This window comes from Grus americana, chromosome 11 (assembly GCF_028858705.1).
Source record: "Grus americana isolate bGruAme1 chromosome 11, bGruAme1.mat, whole genome shotgun sequence".
NCBI classification, from domain to species: Eukaryota; Metazoa; Chordata; class Aves; order Gruiformes; family Gruidae; genus Grus; species Grus americana.
In genome coordinates, this window is record NC_072862.1 from 18,977,675 (window position 1) to 19,001,609 (window position 23,935).

General features: G+C 44.7%; 1 protein-coding gene across 9 annotated transcripts in view; it reads left to right on the forward strand.

The window, feature by feature from the left end:
* Positions 1–23,935, forward strand: part of MAPKAPK3 (MAPK activated protein kinase 3) — a 125,420-nt gene that overhangs the window by 6,148 nt on the left and 95,337 nt on the right. The window contains exons 1-4 of one of the 9 annotated variants that reach the window (XM_054837643.1): positions 2,995–3,042; positions 6,973–7,049; positions 10,218–10,390; positions 16,613–16,679. The gene's annotated coding sequence lies outside the window, so the exon portion shown is untranslated. Of the gene's footprint in view, positions 1–2,994; positions 3,043–3,431; positions 4,031–6,972; positions 7,050–10,217; positions 10,391–13,881; positions 13,963–16,612; positions 16,680–22,082; positions 22,333–23,935 lie in introns of those variants that run through there. The other 8 variants (XM_054837641.1, XM_054837642.1, XM_054837650.1 and 5 more) reach the window with 8 other exon arrangements.

Genomic DNA, 23,935 nt, shown 5'->3' on the forward strand with positions numbered 1-23,935 from the left:
GAGGGAATTCATCTAATTTATCACTAGGCAAAACAGAGTAGAGGAATGAGAAAATAAAATCAACTCTTAAAACACTTCCCCCCACCCCTCCCATCTTCCCGGGCTCAACTTCACCCCCAGCTTCAACCTTCCCCCCCTCAGCGGCACAGGGGGACGGGGAGTGGGGGTTACGGTCAGTTCATCTCACGGTGTTTCTGCCGCTTCTTCATCCTCAGGGGGAGGACTCCTCTCATCGTTCCCCTGCTCCAGCATGGAGTCCCTCTCACGGGGTGCAGACCTTCAGGAGCAAACTGCTCCAGCGTGGGGTCCCCCACGGGGTCACAAGTCCTGCCAGCAAACCTGCCCTGGCGTGGGCTCCCCTCTTCACGGGTCCACCGGTCCTGCCAGGAACTTGCTCCAGCGTGGGCTTCCCACGGGCCGCAGCCTCCTTCAGGTGCCTCCACCTGCTCCGGCGTGGGGTCCTCCACGGGCTGCAGGTGGAATCTCTACACCCCCTCATCCTTCCTCCATGGGCTGCAGGGGGACAGCCTGCTTCACCATGGCCTTCACCAGGGGCTGCAGGGGGATCTCTGCTCCGGCGCCTGGAGCTCCTCCTCCCCCTCCATCTGCACTGACCTTGGTGTCTGCAGAGTTTCTCACATCTTCTCACTCCTCTCTCCAGCTGCAAAAGCTCTCTCTCTAAGTGTTTTTCTTCTTCTTAAATATGTTATCACAGAGGCGCTGATTGGCTTGGCCTTGGCCAGCGGTGGGTCCGTCTTGGAGCCGGCTGGCATTGGCTCTGTCAGACACAGGGGGAGCTTCTAGCAGCTTCTCACAGAAGCCACCCCTGTAGCCCCCCCGCCACCAAAACCCTGCCACGCTAACCCAACACACTCCATTAGTTAATGTAAGAAACTTTTGCACATTGAGGAGCTATTTTTTATTATATTAGTTCCAATAAAACAGCAATAACAGAAACAAAGGGCTCAAATCTCATTTGCCTTCCCTTTTTGTTACTGCTTACTCCAAACCAGAGCAGTGGATGTAAAAGAGGACTGAAAGAATTCTGAAAAATTAGTAATAGTAAACTTGCGAGTTTTGCCCTGAATGCATGCTCAGTTTTGAAACTTTTATTTTTGCAAGGTGTTTGAGCTTAGAACAGTAGGTCCTCAAGAGTTTGCGTATTCCTATAAATCATATTGAGAGTGTGTCACAGCTATGAACATTCCGGAATGGCAGTGCCCTCAGAATAATGGAAATGTTTGGAAAATGTTTGCTGTGTCTTTTTACCCTGTGTTACTGCCACATCTCCTGTCTACTGCCTGTATGTGTTGGCCACAAAATCATACTTAGCCCAGTTTACACAACCACAAGGGCTGCCCTACAGACTTGAGAGCTTGTGGAAGCAAACAGTGGGTGTCAAACCCCACCCTCAGTTGGATGGAAAAGCAGACATCCATGGAGCAACCCAAGCTGTCTTCTCCAATAAGAAAAGAAAGTTGAATGGTATTCGCTAGTTAGTGGAGATGGGTCGAAAGAAATTTCAAGGCATTTTTTCTAATCAGGGGCTCCTGATTCCACACAGAAATGCAGCCCTGCTTATCCTGGCAGAATGACGTGCTCAGCGCCTCCCTCAAGCTGAGTTTCAGTCTTTCCACTTACTTGTGCCAGTGGTGAGTGTCATTGCAAAGAAGTTCTTCTTGAACCCATTCAGCTCTTGTTGCATTAGCTTAAGTCTGATAATAAGTAATGAAGGGTGGAGTGCATGAATCCCAAAGAGTGTGTTCATAAATTCAGATTGAAGAAACTGGTTGAGTTTGGAGTGTGTTGCACAAGACATTGAAAAACCCAGCCACAGTTTCCCTGCAATCTGAATGCTCCTATTCATGATTGTCAAAATTTTTACATTAAAAGGATAAAACCCCTGCACTGAATAATGAAAAGTCTTTATCCTAGAAGTTAACATTCCCCACTTGTGGCTCACTTAGGACGTTAGTGCAACTCTGCTATAAAAGACACCCCATCTTCTGTCCTGTCGTCCTACCACCAGTTCCTGTCTCCACAATTAGCCTGGCAGCTGGTGCAGCATGTTCACTCATGCTGAGATGGTTTCTTGCTGCCATGAATGAAAAGGTTCAGAACTAAAACGAGCTCTGCCATCATCCATAAGGCATTAGGCTTTGCAGAATTCCAACACCTGATGGACTGGACCTTGCCGCCTTCGCTGAAAGACAAGCCGGCTACCCGGGATTTATAAATACCTTTCCATATGGCAGACACGGAGCGTGGCAGGATGGAACTCGGCACATCCCCATGGCTTGGTTCAGATTCAAGTGATGTGAGCCTGTTCTTGAATGATGACAATTACAACCAGTGCCACGGCATCGTATTTTGTACCACTTTGTCTAGAAATATCTGAGGAGGCAAATCTTGGTTGTTTTGGATGTGGAGGGCCTCCCATGCTCAGTTCAATCACTGCTTGCAGTCTTATTGTGAGGATGCAACAGAGCAGATGGCAATAGAAGATGGATTAATAAAATGAGGAAGAAGGCTGCAGGCAGTGGGGATTACCCCTGTTGTTCTCTTTTCCTGGCTAGGTGTGGTCTTCTACAGTCTTTGTAATACAGAGCTCAGTGCCTAGCTGAGAAGTATGGTCCAGCTACTGAGGCGGGTGTAGTTTTTAATGTCCACTTCTCTATCTAGGATTATGGATAACACTTCTTTTTAACATCTGAATGCAAGGGAGTCTGCATCCTGTGCTGTCTGCTGCTGATGGTTAGATTTAAATGTAGCTGCACAGTCAGGGAAGAGGAGGAAGGGATGTTTGTGTGATGCTGAAGTCTGTGTTCAAGCCAGTAGTGCCAGACTCTGGAGAGGAAATCCGCTTGAGGAAGTGAACTAATGTGATGTAATGCTCTGAGAAAAACCTTTACAAATCAGGAACTACACTGGCCTCGGTGTTCTGTCTTGCGGTCTCTTCTGTGCTGCTGTTGACCAGGAGGAGCAATGCTAAACAGCCCCTGCAGGTCATGAGGCATTTACCTTTCAGTTCACTGGGTGAGGGTAAGGGATATCATATATAGACAGGACATCATCCAGTAAAACTTACGCTTAGCTGCAAATATCATGGCATATCACAGTGATATTTGTGTGAGGTGCTTCTCTTCTAACCTATTACTATGAAGGTGTAGTGCTTCTCATTGTAACTGCTTTTCTGAAGTGCTTACACCTTCATCATGCTTGAGCCATTCACATTGACACCTGTTGGAAATATCTGAAATACAACCATGCAGCCTGACCAGTTACACAGCCTTGGTCTACAACACACCTGTAATTTTCCACCTCAAATCCTAATACTGCTGGGAGGGATTAATGGTAGCATGACTCATGCCAAGTGACTCATGACCTGCCTGTTGCCTGCCCAGCTCTGATAAAATCTCTGCCAAGAGGGTTTGGAGGATCACTTGCTCTGATCATACCAGCTCATGTGGATGCTTGTCTCCAAACTCCTGTCTCTGCTGGCAGACATCTTATTTGAAGATTTGAAGTCAACAGCTCACATCAAGCTCATGAGCTTTTCAGTGACTTTAGCAGAAGGATATCCAAGAGCTGTATTTATGATGTAACATATTGTGGCATAGGTTGAGGAGCATCGAATAGTTTGAGATATTTTTTTCATTCTCTTTGAAGTAACAACAGTGACCAAGTTATTAGAAAATATTTTGGTTCTTGAGCTGTGTCTGTTGGGTTCTGCCACCACTCTGTGCGGAGCTTGGTCTGTGTTGGGAATGGATGACCTCTGTGAAGCATTTAAGTGACTGGATTGGTAACTGGGGAACACCTGTGATAAACAAACAGCCTTTTTACCTGGCCGGTGAGGGCTGCTAAATGCGTGCCCTTCATACAGGTGTCACTCAGAACCAGGCAGCCACTAGGTGTAAATCAGGAGTATGTCCCCTGCTGAGAGCACATGGAACAGCTTCAGCATGGCTCTGGTTTGCAGTGGTGCTTCTTCATGTCTCTCTGGCAGAGTAAAGGTGTCTCAAAGTAGGTATGAATTAATTTTTCATCTGTTTGACCTCCTTTCCTCACTGACAGAGTAGTAGAGAGGCATTGTGATATGAGGATGAAGCAAATTGATCAGTTCTGGTCAGTACGATAGTGATGTATTAACTGGCTGTATTAACTTTGGCACTATATTAACTTTGTGTTGATTTATTCCAAATGCTAGCACTGTTTGTTCCCATGCAAGGAAGGAAGTGGAGAATTGTACTTAATATGAATTTTCAGTGTTGCAGTTAACTGTAGAGTTTGTTGAAAAGTGAATATATTTCCTTTCTTAGTGTTGCCCTCTCTATTAGATGAAGCATAGGTGAAAGCATTGCTTTCCCAAAATAGCTATATCAGCACAAGGTTATTTTTGTTTTGTCTCACTGTTCCGTGTGTATTAAAAGGAAACAAATCCAGCCTTACTTATGCGCGTAAAAGATGAGGCTTAAATATAGTTCTCACTTCTTGCTTCAGAAAGGACAGTCAGACCAACCCTGATAATCTTTGAAAACTGAAATGTTTGGGGTTTAATATATGTAAAAAATAAAAGGTATTATGTAAATCTGCACAAGAAATGGAAAAATAACCATAGTCCTTTAAAAAGCTGGGAGAGAAAATTATTTTTCACAGAATTGAAAACATTTGATTTAAAAGGCTATTCTTTAAGGTAAAGTTCTGATTAATTTTTTTTTACTTGAATTAGTTTAAATTGCTAATTTGTGGTTCGAACCGCTCATAATGCATTACACTGAACTGTAAGATGGTTATTGCAGCTTAGATCACTCGGAGCTCTGCTTATCTGTACGTAATATCTGTACCTCAGCCTGGTTCAGACTTGCAGCAGGCATTTATGTTTATTTGATAGCTGAGATCAACTCATTGTTCTTTCTGATCTTATAAGAGATACAGAAGAGAAGGGATAGCGTGTAAAAATAATAATATGCTCAGTACAGTTTTGTATAACAAAAATTGTGCAAGGTACACAGTGATCTGGTTTACAGCGGAGCATGAAAATAGGCTATACCGAAAGCTTTAGGAAAGGACAAGTATCTGTAGGAGAAGATAAACGCTTATCAGGGTTGTATGACAAAGTTACCAATTTCACTTCTGTAGCAGTGGAATGACAATATAAACTGCCTTTTTTTTTTTTCCTTGAACAGTGTTGCTGGGCTTTAACAGATGAGAATGTTTTGTTTAGAAGGGTAGTCCCAGGTTTCAAATAATACCTCAGACATCTGTGATAAAATGAGGACCTCTGAGCTGCTTATTTTTTGTTTTAATTCAGATTAAATACTGTGGCCCCAAAAGCACAGGCAGGCTCAATCTTGTGCTCTGTAAGTGAGCAGTGCTGGGACTTAGGCTTTGCATTTTGTTACTCGAAAGATGCACTGAGATGTAAAACCAGGAGAACTTTACATCACATTTCTTGCCAAAGAAAGTGCCTCTTTGTGCTACAGGCTGCTGTATATATTCAGTGGTGTTCTGTGTATGTTCAGTAGTGAAACTCTTCCTCAGCGAGTCATCCAACTGTGGCCTGCGCCCCTCCTGTCTTTCCTCTTCCATATGTGTCAGCACCTGCTCTCCCTGTTATTTTCTCACTAGAGGCATCTGTACTTAAACTGCGGCTCCGTTTGAGCATTAGAGTCACGTTTGCAGGGTGTGGATTGAACAGGGAAACAAGGAAAGGCAAAGCGCCTGAGCAGTCCTGCACAGCGAGGCTTAGAAAACTCTCATAAAAATGGGGAAAACTTCTCACATCTTTTTTGAGGCCGATCATCCTCCACAACAGCAGAGACCCTCTGCTGACTCAAAAACCTGTGTCACGCACAAAAGCCTTTGTAGTGGCCATAAATGCACAGCATTCAGTGACACCACAGTGCAGAAGGTACTGACTGTACCTGCCCATGAACCGCACGGTTTGTCTCGGTGTGCCAGTGAGCAGGGACCACAGCTCTGAGCAGGAGGAGTCCAGTCTTCGCTCTGCTTGGGAACTTGCCAAGTACAGTTTATCCTCTTAGGATTGAATCTGGCCCAGCAGGGACAGAAAGAAGGGAAAGTTGGAGGTAAGGTTCCAGAAGCTTTGAAACTCCTTCACGGCACATCAGCAGGTTCTCACGTTTGGGGTGGCAACAGTTCCTGGTTCTCATTGAGTTCCTGCAAGGTCAGGAGCTGCTGCCTGACCCAGGAACAAGTGTTCATTCTTTCCACTTTGAGGAAGAAGCAAGAAAAGAGTGTGCTGGATTTCAAAATGGAGCAGTAGCCATTGTCCATATCATACAGCAAGTTACAATGTAAGTCCTCCCTACCTCTGTGTCGGGGGGCTTACGTGCTCTATGAAACACAGAAGCAGTCAGTGAACAAGGAGCTGCTGAGAATGGGCTCAGCTGCCATGGAGAAAGGAGCAGAAAGAGGGTTAAAAAGGTTTTTTTGATTAACAGGACAAGTAGATCAAGCCCTTTTCCCCTGATCTTTGAAAAGACAGCAGAAGAAATATGATAGAGTCATGGAATATAAGCCAGGATGAGGCTTTGGGCAACCTGGTCTAGTGGAAGGTGTTCCTGCGCATGGCAGGGGGGGTGGAACTAGATGATCTTTGTCCCTTCCAACTCAAACCATTCTATGATTCTATGATAAGTCTACTAACCTGAGAAATGCTGGATCCTCCAGCAGAGCAATCTGGGCACTGAAAAATGACTGTAAGTCAGATCCAGGTGGACTGTATCTTGCTGTCACTGTTAGCCCTCAAAGAAGCTCCTGTTCTAAGAATTTCAATTAGGTTTCCGCATTTAGTTGGGTCAATGTAGGCAGCAAGGGCTAGTCTTGTGCTGAATTAGTTTTTAAAAAAAAAAAAAGTCTAGATGTCTCATTTAGTGAATCAGTTTTTCCTGGAAGAGGATATTCCCAAAGAGTGAGATTACCTATTTTTTGCTTTCTTTAAACCAGTTTCAATGGTGTGAATGGAGCCAAAGTGGTGCAGAAGTCTGGGCAGAATCCTCTGTCAGCTGTGAACTTCACTCCAGGTAAGGCACTGCTTTAAGATTGTTACGTGTCATGTGTTTGTGCCCTGTGGTAATGGTGTAAAACCTGCAGCGCTGGGGGGAAGAGAATGACACTCTTACGCCTTTTCTAGTCTGGTGGGCCCAGCAGGCCTGAGATACCTTGGGGTACTAACCAAATGAAACACAGTGCCTTGGGCAAGCTCTGGCAGGTGGAAATTGCTGAGAGTATTTCTAATGTGATGTATGGTGGGTGCGCAGCTCCTGCCCTACACGCTGCCCTCTGAGTTGCCACTTGCTGGAAGGGGACTCCTTAGGAGTGCCTTGAAAATAAGGGAATGGCATGGAAGGAAAGAGGAGGGGGATGCGCAAGGCTTTCCTGTCCCCTTATGCTGTGTGCCAGAGGAGTTGTCTTTGGCTGTTGTTTCTTGCTTTGGTCTGTGCTTTTTATAATTGATTCAGTGAACGCGCTTCCCTCAGAGTTTTTTTCCTGTTGATATGACAATGAAGTAGAGGGATGTGGATAAAACACAGACATTCCTTCCAAAGCATTATTTCTGTGCACAGGAGAACTCGAGGCAATAGCAAAGCATCACAAAACCCACAAGACGCTGGTGCTATATTATGATATCAGTTGAACAGCAGTTGTTGTTGTTCAGTTGGCTGAGGAGCCGGGAGTTATCAGCAAGTGGTAAAACCTGATCCTACCAAAGGCTAATTGTTTAAAAAAATTAATTAAGAGCACTTATATGTCATTGGCTGGGATTTTTTTGGCTGGGGAAAGAAAAAGTCAATTTACATTTAATAAATCTGTTTCCTCTCCCAATTTCTTAAAAAGCTCTTACTTTTTAACAAATTCTGTGTGTAGATGAATAGGTAAAAAATAAAAGCATAACATTCATTTGAGAATAGAGTTTATATATTTAAGCTGTAATACCATTAGGGATCTGATAAATGGTGATGTAAATATCCCATGAACAAAGGTTCATGAGAAGAACTTTTAGAAGTAGCTGCAGCTCTCAAGACTGTAGAGCTCCATGTGAACTGGAAAGATTGATGTGTGACAAAGCCGAAGCAACGGGCCTTTTGGCTTTAGCCTGACTTCTCTTCTGCTTAAAGAATCTTCCTCCTCTTGGAAGCCAGTTAGCATTTCAAGTTAAAACTTATTTCAGTTAACATTGAGTAATTTTAAATGAAAAAAGGACTGTAGCTGTCATTGCTGAAAGCTAGAAGTACATTTAGAGCAGAAGTAAATAGTCACATACCCTAAAGGCTACGTACTGCAGCTCAATAAGCTCCCACAAAACCCATCTTTTCTCATAAATGGCTTTTTCTTTCCTGACTGCTCCTTCCTGAAAGCTTGAGTAAGTAAGAGACTGTGGAGGACATCTCAAAGTTCATCAGACCCAGTTAGTCAGAAGAGAACAAGGCAGGCTCCAGAAAGATGGACAAAAACTCTTTGGTTTCCTCAAAGAGGAAAGTTACTAGTTTTATTACTGTTTGTTAGTTATTAGTTATTAGCATTTCATTCCTGGAGACCTCTGTGGCCTATAACTAAGCCATGGCTGGTGAGCGGAAGGGAAGGGGAGATGCCTTGTGATTTTGTGGTGAATCTGACCATTGGTGAAAAGAGCCCTTCACGTCTTATGTGAAGGCATATGACAGCACTGGAAGTAAGGACATATCACAGTTAATGTGTCAGCCAGCTAACCTGACCGAAGTGGTGGTTGCTTACTAAACCCAGACTGTCATCAGAGTCTCATAGATTAGGGGCGTTGTGTTTTTTTTTAAGGTTTTGGGACAGACTTGACTTGTTTCAGATAAGAGAGGTTATGTGAGACCCAAATAACATAAGCATTCCTTACAATGTTTTTATTGTGCAAGTGAATGTTTCCAGTAGATAGGAACAGCCCTGGGTACTACTGGTGCTGTTCACATGTAGCTAGAAGAACATATAGCTGTCTTCATAGTCACTGATACTGCCACAGTGACTCAGCTCCAAGTCACTCTGCTGCAAAGCGCTGAATATGGGACCATACACTGAAATCACTCTGAAACTGAAGCCAGCACAAAATAAGAGCTGCTTGTTAAGCAGTGCGTCATGGAGAGAACATGTGGCAACAGTTTCTCAGAACTCATATTGGCTTAAGTGGTATCAAAGAGGAATTCAGCCTGTAGTTGTAACCTGTGCCAGGGGTTCCCAGATTTGTGTTGCTGCAGCAATAGCAACCATAGGTATTAGCAACAGCCATCATTATCAGTAGTGGAGCGGAGGGCAGATCGTGAGACAGTGGCTGCTGGAAACGTGCTGTTTCACACATATAGGAAGGTGTGCCTCTAGTTTCCTGTTTGCACCCTCCCATCATATGCTTTTCTGATCATTAAGCTATCATATTCCTTCCCAGAGGGAGCCATCCTCCCTGTCCGGGGTCAAGACCTTCACTGCACCCTTTCATTTACCAAACCTCATCTCCATCAGCTTTAACTGTGCTCATGGAGATGTTTGCACTGTGGCCTGGGTAGTTCCTTCTTCAGTGATTCCAGTACTGCAGCGTAGGAACTCCTGGCATATGTGTTCATAAACACATCAAGATGAGCTCTTCACCTCTTCACTTTGAAAGAGTATTTCTTTCCCTGCAACAGGTAGATCCAGTTGAGAGGTGTTTCTCTGTGGGTTTTGCACAGAGCCCTTGGGATAAGATTAACTTAGGAGGCCAGTCCAGTACTGAGAGACTAAGCACTGAGTGCCAGAAATATATCCCTTGTAAAGTGCATTGTGTTAGTAATGAATTAAATGAATTGCTGAAGTATCAAAATGGTGCAAGTTTGGGTGAAGTATCATTTGTAGGTGGAAAAGACAGTGGTGAGTGAAACAATCTTCAAAATAAATCAAGCCACATTGTCCTTTCCTGATTGCCTAGGGCTATTTTGTTCTTTATTGTTCTTTAACAGCTTTATTAGGTCTATACAGGTGAGCTAACTCCAGCACAGAATTGAAATAAAAACAACAGATAGGCACTAATGGGAAGGTCATAACAGCTTTCTGAGTTTGCTTGTCTTCAACCGACTTAAAGAAGATTGCAGTGAAGGCAACTTAAATATCTTCATAAAATACAGACAAGCAATTACATTTAGTAAAGCATGAAAGAGTTACAGAAAATAAGGCAGGAAAGTCTGTCTCTCCTTTCCCAGGGTAAGACCAGATCTTTCCAGACAATCCCTGTCAGACCTCTGACCTCTTACAGCCTCTGCTGCATAGATGAAGAGGCTCAAGGACAGCGTTTGAGTGAAGAACTGTGCATTGCAAAGCAGGCTCCTCAAAAGAACACAAAATACCACAGAGTGAACATCTCGGGTGTTTTATGGTAAAGTACACCTTATTTACTCTCCATGAAGCTACTCAGGAGGTACTATGCTTGGTAGATCCTTGCTTCCAAAGGTGGAGTAGTGCAATATTCTTCCCTGTTTTCTTTTTTTCTCCTTTTAAGGTTATCTTTGATAATGTAGGCAACCAAGCCAGAGAAAGGAGATGTTCTAGTAACTTGTGAGGTTAAATGACATCCTAAAGAACTTGAAGAGCTGAACTGAAGCACTGCTAGGAAGCTAATGGATAGTGATTGCAGGGCATGCATACTGTAGGATGTACTTTGCGAGTGAGCGAATGCGTACAGTGTCCACAAAACATACCTGGGTGAACTTTCTGTGGAGACGACTGGATGCTTTATCTTCTGCTGTACTTAGTGCAGGAAATTAAAATCTCAAAGGAAGGTCTTACCCTAGACATCCATGGTTTTGATAGTTTAGAGTCAGACCACAGTGTCACCAAACATAGGGTTATTTCTGCACTTAGTTCTTCAGTAAAAAACTGTTACAAACCAGTCATGTCAGGATGGTAGCAGGTTTACTCAGAGTTCAGGACAGTTCTCCATTTGTGTAGCATAGGATGGAACTGAAGAGGTTTTAAAAGAAATGTGATTGTGTAGTATGTTAATCTGAGATAATTCTTTAGTGACTTTGTACTGCTTCTGTAACTCAAATGTATCTAGCATTGAAAAGATAAACTTTCAATTGTATTTGATACTATATTATTGCTTGGATTGCCTGTGAGTGTAGTGTACCATTTGGAAACCACTTAGGGAAGCTAGAAGGTCATCACGAAGCCCTCGGCTGTTCTCCCTGCAAGTAGGCTGCTCTCCATATCCAAGACTAAACACATCCCCACCGAGGTGGGGGGAGGGAGTGAAAGGCCGTGTGGTTGTTTTAGCTGCTGACCGGGTTAAACCACAACACTACCCCTCTCCAAGACCAGAAAATGCAGTTCTTTGAAGAACGTTGCAGAATCATTTCATGCTCTGACCCAGGAATGTTAGCATTTCTGAGAATACCTTGTGCCTCTGAAAAGAACTGGTCTGGAGCAAGAGGTGTAGGCAAGTATCTGTTTGGGTTGGGGCCAGAAGTGTTCCCACAGTGAGATTTAGTGAGAACCCCAGTTTCCTGGGCAGAAAGGCTGATGGGCCTGACTTCAGCCTGCTGGAGGTACCTCACAGAGTTGAGGCTGGCCACTCGGGGAGGTTTGGCTTTGGCTTTGCACAGTACAGCAGTTTGACCAAACAATTGAATGCTGAAAGCAATGATTTCCTGTTGGGTGTCATGATGTATCTATGGTCCTAGAAGTTAAAAGCTTATCATTAAATCTTACCCTTTTCCATTTTTATTTTTCTCCTCTGGGTTCCACCTAGGAAGTTTCTGCCCCAAAAGAGAGAGACAATAACATATTTCTCTCCTTTCACTGATGATCTCTTCCCTTGCCTTTCCTTTTGTCCTTGTTGGAGTCCACCAGTGGCAGTGGGGTCACGCTCCCCAGCTGCCAGCCTGCATCATGAGCAGCACTGTGCAGAATTTGCGCTCACTCTTTGTCCTCTCTGCTATTTTCCAGCGATGATATTTTTGCTTCCCTTTCTTTCACACCATTTTGGGTGTAGAAGCAGCGGGAGGATGCTCTGCATGCCAAGGAGAGCAGGAACGTTCTCACTTGGTGGTGGGGGTGGAGATGCGTGCTCCCACATTGATTCAGTGGTTGTTGTGCAACAGGACTCCAGGAATCCGCATCCAGGGAAGATAAGGGCATGATGGTTACGCAAATTAGCAGGTGCAGCCTTTCAGAGTGGAAGGATTTATGTGCTGGGTGGCCTTCAAGAAATCATTGATAGTGTTTTGACAGACCTAGCACATCTGGGAGCAGAGGATTTCAGAGCTAGATTGGAAGTTGGTAGTATCTGCATGACTGTGAACTCATTAAAGATAAATCTAAATAAAAAGGTGACTTTCCAAACTAATAATGTAACATACAATTTGCCCAAAGTTAAAAAAAAAAAAACCTTTTTGAGTTAAACTTAGGGAGTGTTTTATAGGAAAAAAAAATTAGAATTAGGTATTCTTTAAGAACAGTGAGTTATATGGCAAAAAACTGTGTTTCTGCCCTCAGGAAAGAGACATCTTCCTAAGAGCTGATCGTTGTTCAGTGGTGAAGGCAGCATTAGTAACAAAAAAGTCAAAGCAATGTGGAAGAGGAGGGAGAGTGGGGTGCAGTGAAAATAAATTAGAAATGAAGTGCAGAAAACTGGAAATGAAAAGGAAAATGTGAAATTACCCTTGGCTGCTATCTTCAAAGCTGATAAAGAATTTAAACATTCTGCTTGAAACAGAAAAAGAATTGTGTAAGGCCTCTTTGAAATGGAAATGGTGCAATTGTTAATGATGATGAAAATAAGTAGAAGCATTTAGTAAGTATTTCTGATCTGTGTTTGGATGACAGCAGAATAATATGCTAGAATCACAGGAGGATAATGAATTAATTTCTAAATTATTAGGCCTCAATAAAAAAGTATTATAAAACGCTGACTAGTAATAAGCATTTTAGAAAGGACATGTTCAGATAACGTGCAGGCAAGAGCCCCAGCGGAGGTGCTAAGAAGATAGGTGGTTTGTAGATGGCAATTTTTAACACTGGGGAAATGCAGAACACTGGATTTTTGGCTGGGGTTTCAGAATGCTAAAAAGGAACTGGATTAGTCAAGCAACACCATCATGTGGGGAGTTTAGAGTGAAGGACTTCTCTGGCTCCTCCTTTTTCTGTGAGCTTAGGGACATGCCTGGGGTAGATGATCCCTTTGTGTACCTGCTGACACTGTAATTCCTCTTTTGATGGGCTAGGAAGGGAGCATGGAGTCTGTAGAGTGTTGAGCCTCCCTGCTAAAGAAATGGTATGCTCCCTGTTGAGCTTTTGTGCTTGCCATGGCACTGTCCAGCTGCAGGGCTCGCATGCTCTGTAGGCAGCATGCTGGTGACCTGAGGGAATTTTCCCACTTTTGCACCCACTCCAAAAAAGGAGGATTTATAAGATTAACTATAAGAAGGTCTTTCTATGTGCTGGCTGTGTCTCCTCTGGGGCGCTAACAGGGGCTTGCCCGCTGTGGGCTCAATGCCTGGCTGAGATGAGAAGGCCTGGATGGCTCCTATGTAACAAATTGGAGCATAAAAGTGTGAGATGTTGCCTCAGGAAGCTCTTCAAAGGGACAGAAAAGACATGCCTGAGTGCCACTTACCAGCCAGTGCTTTTGAGCTCCTCACTCCAAAGCATGCAGCGGTAAGGAAAAGTCTGTTCAAAGGAACGCCGTGCCTTTGGGGAGAAAAAGAAGGCAAGGCCAAGGGTGAAGCATTAAAATTAGTTCGCATGCTGATTTCTGCTTTGAATTGTATAATAAAAGATATTTATTGTGTATATGTCTGCACAGTCCCCCACCTCCCCATCAGCTTTGCCTCACAGCTTCTCGTTTACCCTCCATTACAGCTCTGTGGTCTCAGCTTGAATGGGTTCACCAGAACGGCAGAGGTGGTAATTCTGCTTCTGTGTCCTTAGTGGTGCCTTGATAGGAAGGTAACTTGGCTTTTCTTAAAATGCTGGAGTGTCTTTTCCTGAATTGCATTTGACATGTATTTTTCAAATGTTCTTAGGTCTCCAGTGAGTGTTTCATTATTTAACAGTAAATGATTTATTCTTGGTTTTCTTCTAGGAAGTGCTAGAATCTGTGAATATCAGAGAAGCTTTTGTGGTGTTAGGTTAACTGGGAGGTTAGGACAGTCAGTTTCTGCACTCGCACTTTGCAATTTGCACCTGATATTATTTGTCACCATTCCCTCTGAATAAGATTCTCAGCCTAATCTTCTGTTCCCTACTGTCAAGCTGGTATCTTTAATGATGATGTGAAAGCAATATTAATTATTAGATGAATGGAAGAAACGGAACTAGAAATTGAATTACAAATGGAATTATTAATATTTATAGAAGCTTAATTATGCTATACTATTTTGTAACCTGCATTGAAAAAGATCTGCACCATACAAAAAATGCTTTCCCTGAAGCAGCTTTACATAATCAATTCTTAGTATCTGGAGCTTCGAGTGAGCGATTTTTAGATTCAGCTTTAGAGCCCAGCACTGCTTTTCCACTGCAGGGTGACAGCAGGGAGGGGAGCTAACTGGACCCTTCCTTCTCAGCTCTCTTGCCTCAGGGTGAATCAAAGGCATAATGGCTGATTTAAATTTATGCCACTGTTGTCTGGTTCCCATATCCTATTTCTTACTTTCTCGCTTTCCGTGCTCTGTCCTTGCCTTCTGCCTCCCACAATAGCAGTGGATGGGAATGCAGTATATGAAACCAGTGCAGGGGAATGCTTAATCTTTCTACCTCATCTGTCCTGCTCCAGGAGAGATCCCACGTTATGCAGGAAAAATTTGCCAAGAGAAGTCAGTAGCTTCTACATGTGGGAAGTAAATTAAATCCTAAAACTTCATTGGCAAAAGCTGTTTGGAGGATGTTTCTAGGGGCATAGTCTGTGCATGCCAGCCTGTTCCGCCTGTTTGCAGAGCAGTTGCACAGTGAGAGCTGAAGATATGGGGAGGTACAACTGACGTCTTCAAGGGTATTGCCAAAGCTAGAAAATACAGCTCCGAAATGTATTTAAAAAGGCCTTCCTCTGACTTAGCTCTGCATCCGTGTCTTTGCATGTCCTAACTGGCACTGTGAGGCTTGTGCTGCTGATATTACAGAAATACATAAAAATTAAGCTCCCTTTCATTCTCTGTCAGCTGCAACCTTTGACAGTTTCTGAAGCATTCCAACTCTTCTTAAATGTCTGACTGTGTTTCTGCTTACAGAATGTTTTCTTTGTCTGTTCTTCTGGCAGTTGTTAGGTTAGTTATGAGAAGAGGGGATTTCCCTAATCATAATATGAAACTGGTAACAGAGAAAAGATCTTATTTATTTATTTCTCCTATTCAGCCCCCTGAATAAAAATTAGAAACTTAAAAAGAAAAGGACGGAAAATGGAGTCTTCTAGTTTATCTTGTAAGACCTATTAATAATGAATTTGAATGATTGCAGTGCTGCGGGCTCATGCCTTCTTTTCCTGTTTTGTTGTTAAATGCTACTGCAGTGTGATTGCTGCCTGTTTTATGCATTTCGCAGTTTGTACACTGGATTTGTCTTTCAAACGTTCCTTTCTATACCTGTTGCCATTCACCAAAGTTGCTGACAGAAACAGATTAGCATTATTGCAGAGATACCTCAGACATGTCATTTCCTTCATCCATTAAGGATAGGGGTCCAAGGACATTTTTATTATCCAGTGAATTGCCAGACTGTAAGAGTTGTATCGGCTCAGTAATTGCTTGTACGTGGGCTGCACGCTCTGAAGTGTTTCATGCAATCCTTGCCCTAGGTCAATGTGAAGCCACATTTAATTTAAACAAGGGTACATTCAGCTTGCCAGAATGTGTGTCTGGAGTTTAAACTCATGGTGGTTTCCTTCTGCCTCCATGGGGCTGATTACCACACATTCCTTTCTTTTAATTTCAGCCCTCTGCAGTTCTAGGAAAAGGCCCTTGATTAAGTACTGAGAAACCAGTCTATTTGCAGGTCTAATTTTGTTGCTTCAGTTGCATTACTGTATGCTAAATATAGGAAGGCACCAAGCAAATCCCAGTTCCTGGACTGAACAGGGTGTTCGAGAGCATTGTTCAAATTTAAATGGTGTGGCTTGGGCCTCTGTTTAATTCTAGCTAATGAACCAATTTCTCACAGAGTGTAAATCAGCATATCCGCATTGATTTATAGGCAAGTAGCTGGGTCATTACAGTTTCACACAGCTAAAAATGAGCCTAGTGCCCGACTCTTTGCTTCCTGTTTCTAACTGAAGGTAGCAGAGATAAATGGTGTGTCATGCTGGTGGAGTTTAGAAGTCCCGGAGGGACAGCAGAGTGCTGCAATCTCTTACCTGATGTCTGGGAACCTAGAAATTAGCAAGTGGAAAATGTTCAGCAACCTGTAAACTGGTCTTGTAGTTTGCTGCTGACTCTACATTGCTTTCTGTGCTATTCCCTGGGTGGTATTTTTTTATAGCCCTGAAATCCATGGAAGATAATGATGAAGTCTGCTTGTCTTCTAAACATGTGTCTATGACCTTGGCATTGCAGGGAACTTCAGAGTCCTGTGTAACCATGCAGATTTGCATTTTTCTTCTGTCCAGCAGGTGAAAAAAACACTGAACAAACAGAAAACTACAGCATTTTAAGTGCATGGAACACTTGTAATAGGTAAGAGACTGATTGCGCTGGAGACAGACATCTTATCTGCTGAACAGCTACTGTATATCTCAGAGAACAGCTTCTCCTGCAACGCCTCTGTGGCAGCATGCCACGGCCCTGTCCTGGGGTGACCAGTTGTTAGTCTGAGCCGCTGCGTGGCCCATTCATTCCCGTTGGCCAAGGCGCCTGACAAGGGAGCCAGTTTGCTGGGTGCTCAGTTGAGGCCTACCAACACAGATGTCACAGGCTGGCTTTTCTTTTTGCAGCAGGGCCAGACTCGAGTCTGTATAAAAGATGGTGCAAATTCTCATCCAGCTGCGCTGCTGACCGCAAACTTTGCAGCAGGGTTTCTCCCTCTGTTCACAGCTTGGTGCTGCTGCCTTGTATTTCAAGGACAGCTTGTGGGGAACTGTGAAACAAACTCATTCTGATTCCTGTTTTCCTTTTTTGTGTGCCTTGAGGCTACCCTCACATTCCTCGCAGCTGGTGACTGCTCCATTTCCCTGAATCTCATTCAGAGTACTGTACCTACAAGCCAGATACTTGTCATCTCTAAAAGGTTTGTTTCCACAGAAGAATAGCAATGAGGTTACTGTCTGCTCCCTTCACAGTCTGCCAGGCTGGGAGAAGTCCAAATATCCAATCATCCCTTGGAATTCATATTGCGTGAAGATAAAGCAGCCAAAAATAGTTTCCATGAGCTGGATGGTTCTATAGCTTCCTGTGTTTATCTAACAGGAAAATGTTAAGAAGTACAGTAGGTCGTGCACTAAACTGAGCAAAATCATGGGGCGTGTGGGAGCTCACAGAGATGAGCTTATCATTTATTTATTTGATTAACTTAACCTCTCTCCACTTGAGAATTGCCTGCAGTTTTCTTGCATTGCTCTTATGTTTATTTGATAAAAGGAGAAACCAACCCAGCTGTACCGTGAGGAATTAGAGATGCCGAAAGATGCTTTTGGGGAGGGGAGGAGGGAGAGAGGAGTTTGCACAGCTCTGCCAGAGCCTTATTTTTTCCTGCCTTCCAAGAACAGGGCTGTGTTCCATCCCCTGCCGCCCCCTCAGCTGGTGCTGGGAAGAGCAGCTGAGTTTAGCTCACTGTTCCTGGAAGTCACTGAGACATCGAGCATCGAGAAACCAGCATTTTCTGTAGCAGGCTCTGCTTGAATGGAAAAGATGAGCTGATCTTCATCCATCTTGTTTGCTAGCCTGGATTAACCCTCGCTGCACCAAGAGAAGCCTTTAATGTGTTCTTTTAGAAAGGGACAAAGGCTTTCTTCATCCACTGGGGCCGTGTGTCTGGAAGCCGCTCTGAAATACAAAGTCACATCATCAGCCAAATGTATCCCTGATGTAACTCACGTTCACTAGATTTATGCTAGGGCCACCTTTTATTTTTTTTATCTAGCCTAGCAGAATTGAAGCGTGAGCAGCTGTTCAGCCAGGCAGACCGCTCTGGTGTCCATGTCCTCCCCGGACTCTGCTTCAGAAAGGAACGTGCTTTTTGGAGTGCAAAGAACTTCCCAGCCACAGACTCCCCCAAAATTGTCCTGGTTGAGGTATACCTTCAGAGGGTAATTACAGCATGGGGCTGTGTACTGATGCACAAAGTGTTTGATAATGTGCTTTTAGAGCCATATAAAGACTACGGGTGCCAAAGGGTAAATTCCAGGCAGTTAAATGAAATCACTTATATGAGGGTCTGCATTTGTGTTACGGATAGGGAGGAGGAGTTTGTAGTTTATACTCTTGTCATTTGGATTCTGTTTCTTGCTGCATGATTAGGGCCAAGCACTGTTCTCCGGTGCCTCAGTTTCCCTTATGTGTAGTATAGGATGTACTGATGCTGTGGTTCAGATGGGGATCGTGAGGGTTTGTTAATGCCTGTGGGTCCCCAGGCAGAGAGATCTCTGGAAACACAAACTGTTACTGGGTCACTGGAAATACACTGGCTCATCTGCTTCTTTCTTCAGGCTGACTAAAGCTTGTTATTCCACAGCTGTGACTGTCACAGGCATAGCTGCAGTGCCAAATTTATCTGATGGCTGTGCTGAAGCTGATGAGATCCAGAAAACAGCTTAAGGTGACTGGAACATAGCAGATGTAGGCATTTCTATCGCTACTTCCGTGGATGCAGCTAGCTGAATACAAGTAGTCCAAAGGTTGTTCTCTTTCAATGTTTTTGGATTTCTTTATTCAGGGGAGAAAGACAATCCCTTCCTTTCTTTCTGTGCCTAAAATTGGCTTAGGCTTCTCACTTGACACAGGTCACCAGGTTGGTTTTAGTCAGCCTGGGGGCTTTACTTTCTCAGTCGAGCTCTGATGTGGACTGGCCCCTGATTTCAGCTCCTCGGTGCATTAATCCAGGAAAGAAAACAAACCCACCCTGAACGCCAGCATAGGCATCTGTCAGAGTACACACAAAGAAGGAGAGAATGAGAAGGGGTTGGGGTAACCTGGGATGTCAGATCCAGTCTTTCTAAGCTGGCACTGGTAGTCGCATGTGATGAGATGACTTTTTGAGATGATTTTTGTCCCTGTGCAGGGTTCGTGGAAGTGACTGATTTTTTCCTGGCACAGAGCGTGAAGGAAGAAGGGCTGAAGCATTGGGATCTTATGAGTCTCTGCTTTGCCCCATCCTGTCCCCTGAAGGAATTTACTGCTGTTCGTGTTTCAGGCTTCATAGTCAGCAACCTGTAGTATTGCAAGTCAGAGAAGAGGCTGTGGTGTGTGAATCCTGTCGGAGAGTGTGGCCTCTTGGGAGGGAACTGAGTGAACAACCCTATCTCCTGCCTTCCCTCTGCCACCACCATGGAAGCACTGCGGTTTCGTTAGTTGCTTGGATGAACAGTGCTGGGGAGGTTTCTCTACTCAAGCACATATTCTGGGGAAGTGTAACGGCACGGTGCTGGAGGCTGCCCACCGCTGCTGGTGTCTGCAGAGGTGCTGAAGGTGCTGTCGCTGACGGTTCCCTGCATGTGCTGCTCAGCCCTTCTGTTGCGTGTGGTCTCATTTTGGTTTGTGCAGATTCTTGCTACAGCGTGGGAAGTTGCCAGAGTAGTGATGTTCATGCTGCTGATGAGCCTGTAAAAGTTTCTTTGTTCAACTGCCTCAGTTCTTGGAACTGATCTAGGCCAGGCAGCATCTTGAAAAACAGTAACTAGAAAAATAAGCTTTTCTACCTGATGCTTTCCTATTAGCACAGATGCAAAGGGAAAACCAGAGGCGCTGCAAGAGTGCAGGCATCCTGTGTGGTGAGGAGGTGTCAGCAGCTGAGTCAGGCTCGCAAAACATCATTTAAATAAAAATCTGTGAGTACCTGCTCATCTGGACACAGCTTCATTCCTGTGCTGTGGCCACAAGATGGGTGGGTGTTTGCAGGGGGCAGAATAACTAACACACGCTTATCAATTTTGATACCAGTAGTTTCAATCCTTGCACTGTGGCCTTACAATTACCGCTTACAGGAACAAAATATAGTTGTCTTGTTTGAGTCACAGGCTGATCACAGTAAAATAAGGAATCACAGTACAGGGTCTCACTGAAACCAAATCACAAATTTCCAGCAAATTGGTTTTCCAGCAGCCTTGAGTTTTCATCGGTGAGGAATAAGAATTTCCTGTGATTTGGGTTTTATGATAAAAATGTTACTTTTCTTTGTTACTAGAAGTTGTAGGGTCAGTTGCCTGCTCCCCTGCACACAGTTCCAATACACAACAACTCTTCCCAGGCTCGGTAGCCCTGGGACTTTAGGTCATATGAGTTGTGACATTTGTCCTAGAAATACCGGGCTTGAAAGTTAAAGTACTCATTATTATTTCCATTACAGAACCATTTAGCATTTTGCAGTCTGGGATGCATTTAATGTTACAGGCATATGCTGCCCAGCAGCCAACACCCAGGAAGCTTGCATTCGATACCAGCGAGGCAAACGAAGGGAGAAAAGGGAGCCGGAGCCCCAGGATGCGCATTGGTTTGTCCCAGGATAGCTGACAGATTGGGGCAGAAATGGAAATAGGCTTTAGGTCTTCCGAGTCTCAACCAGCATCTTTGATGCCCCTTAGTTGGGGGTGCTTCCTGAAAGTGAATTTTCTGTATAACCGGGCCTGGATTTTCCTAACTCGTGCTGTTTTCATGATTGTTTAGTGGGTTTTGACACTGAGTTGGGACAGGATGGGGTGTTTTCTGACTCTGTACAAGTTTCTGTGAAAGCCCATGTGTAGCAGCAGTGTGCGCTCCGGTGTGCATGCGTGCTAGCTGTGCCTGCGCTGGGACAGTGAGTGCTTCCTCCTCTCTTTGTTCATATTCAGTAGCTTGCTTGCAAAAACAATTTTGTAGGCACGGTTTTGTCTCTGCGGAGCAGAGGGTTGGAGTTTGGAAGTTCAGCTGGCATCAAGCCCCCCGAGGTGTCTGGGAGCTTTACTTGTACAGCAGAAATTTCCAGAAGCCTGCTCATGTCCCAAGACCCTTTTGCACTAGGTGCTGTACTGACACAGGGAAAGGGCTGAGCTTGTGAGTGCTAATGCCGCTCGTGCCTGCATTCATGGAGAGGAATCAAGGACAATCCTGTATAGCTGCAAAAGGGTGGGTTTTTTTGTATCTTGTTCCACCCCCCTGCTTTAGGGCTGTGGTTGTTTTCCAGGAGTGGCCCTTACACAGATGAACAGAGACCCAGAAATGTGAACTCTGGCTCTGGTGTGTACTGAGAATTCAAAATGGATGGTGACCTCTCTCCCTCAGTATAACGTTTCTTTGCTCTCTCAATCCCAGGAGCGTTTTGTTTTCGCTGTACCTTCCTCATCACTTCTAAGTGGCTCTCCCTACAATCTTTTCTCCATCCTCTCTGCCCTCCTCTCTTCTCTCGCTTGGCCCACGCTCTTGGGTTTTTTTCTTCCTGGTATCTCACGTACCTCTCTCCCCGACTGTCCCCTCACCAGTCCTGACCATGCAGACTGTCTCTACCCCTCCTATTCTCACCACATTTGTCCTCATCTTCTTTCTCAAATTCTTTCTTTCTTAAATCTTTCCCTCTGCTTTATAGCTGGTTCCTCTGTGGCTTTCAAGTACTCACATCCCTACACTCTGTCTGTGAAAGAAGAACAAATAGACTAAACAAGAAGTTTGCCAGGTCTTTGCTGGGCTCTCGATAAATGCAGTACTTCTGTAGCTCCTTGTTCTTCTCACAGCGCAGGCAGGGAGCCCAGCATCCCCCCTCCCACGCGGTGAGCTCACAGGGAGCTGTCACAGTTTATTCTAAGAAATCTGCTAATGTACAGTACTCAGCAGAGGCACCCCTCCCCTGGGAGGATCAGCAGAATTAGGATGTGCAGCAAGTTATCTTGGGGATTACACAATCTTATCACCTCCTCCAGGGCGCTGGGGAGCGGCGAGCACCGTGCATTCTGAGTCACGCTTGCCCCTGTGATGAGGTACAGGTTTCCTGACTCACTTCCTCCCAGGACTTCTGTTTCCTTAGGTCTCTGCACCAACATCACAAACAAAAATAATGTGACAGACAGGGAAGTCAAGGCAGCCATGGCCTCCAAGCCGCTGTAGCACCTGCCCCGTGCTCCTTGCCTGTTCTGACTCGGGTGGGAAGCTGGTGCTGCTCAGCATGCAGCGCACAGAGTGCCACTCACTGCTCAGTACTGGAAAGGTGGTAAGAGTTCTACTTGACTTGGTGAGACAGCTAAGACCTAGCTGAACACTTTCAGCTATGTGGCTAGTTTGTGTTTTTTAACTCAGAAACACCCCATCATATATCTACAAATGAAATGCACGCAAGTGATCACCCTCCTGTGACAGGCAGCTTGTTCCTGTATCATCTGAGCTTGGAATGGAGAGGGGGGGTAGGAGTTAGGAGTGGGCAGAGCTGCTGTGGCACAAATCCTGCCCTGGGCACCAGCTGGTTGCTAAAAGCAGGTCTGCTAGGCAGTGATGGTGGGCTTGTCTTGCCTGGCTCTTTGAGAGCTGGCACCAACCTCAACTATCTCCAGCATCAGGAGGTGCTCCGGTAGTTGTTAGCTCTCTGCAGACTTACTGTTTTTCTTCAAGCCTCTGGCTCTGGATTCATAATTCTTTCTTGTGATGAGATAGCCTATGATTTTTTTTAATTTTTTTTTTTACAAGATTCTTGGCCCTTGTAGTGACAGGGAGATTGGAAAATATGACTCTTTGAAGAGCCAACAGTCTGAAGGCCAATAATCAGCCACATGCAACCGTTCCACCCTGATACCTCTACTAGTAGCATTTTAGTCTATTGATTTCTTGAGACCTGACTCCTGGGTTCAGAGCGCTTGGAATAAGCCTCCTGTCGCGCGCTCACCTGCTTCGGTGGAGCTGGGAAGAGAGTGCTGAGTTGCTGGAACAGCTGCCTCTTCAATACCTGGAAATTCTTTCTGTCTGCATCACAGCCTAGTTTTAGAGCATGCTGTGTGACAAATTAAGTTCAAGTTGCTAGTCATCCCCAGGGCTCAATTTTGTCAAGCCTTTATATTAGAGAAAGGATCTGTATGAGGCCTAAAAGGTCCTGCTTATCTCTGCAGTGACCTGACTGGCAGTGTGCGTTTCCAGGACACGTTGATAGAAAGTCAGAGCCCGGTTTGGTGAAGCACTCCCATGCAGAGCTCTAGATCAGACCGTAGCAGCTGGTGAACTTCCGGACATCTGCCTCCGATACCACCCATGTGTGCTTTTAAGTCGGTAGTATAAAGTCATCCTACTGACCTGCTAGCTTGTGTCTCCTTGCTGGTAGAGAACAAGTGAAAATGAACATTTCATTTTGTGTAGTGTGACTTCTCTGAAAACGCTGGAAGGAGCTTAAAAAAGAATAAAGGTGATACCCAGTGCCCCTGTTTATTTGTGTGCTTGTAGTTTGGCTGAAAGGAGAGGGAAGTGTGACTGCATGAGACTTGACTTGGGACTCCTTCCTCTTACCCGGGACGTGCATTGTTGAATGAAGATTTACTCGTGCTAGTTAGTGAATAAGCTGTCCCAGGGAACTGGATGGCGGTCACTCCTTTGGGAAGTTTAGCTTTCTGTACAGGTCAGTAGGATGGCATGGGACGACCAGGCACCACGGAGGTGCAGGCAACTTGCTTTCTGCCTCACAAATTAACACTTCACAAGGAATGAAACACTTGGGCCTGGGCTGAGCGTATAGTTTTCTATTGCTCTGACAGCAGAGATGATAGAAAGGGCTTTTTTTCTTTTTTCTTTCTCCCCCCCCCTCCAGCAGGACTATACACTGCTCATCTTGTTAG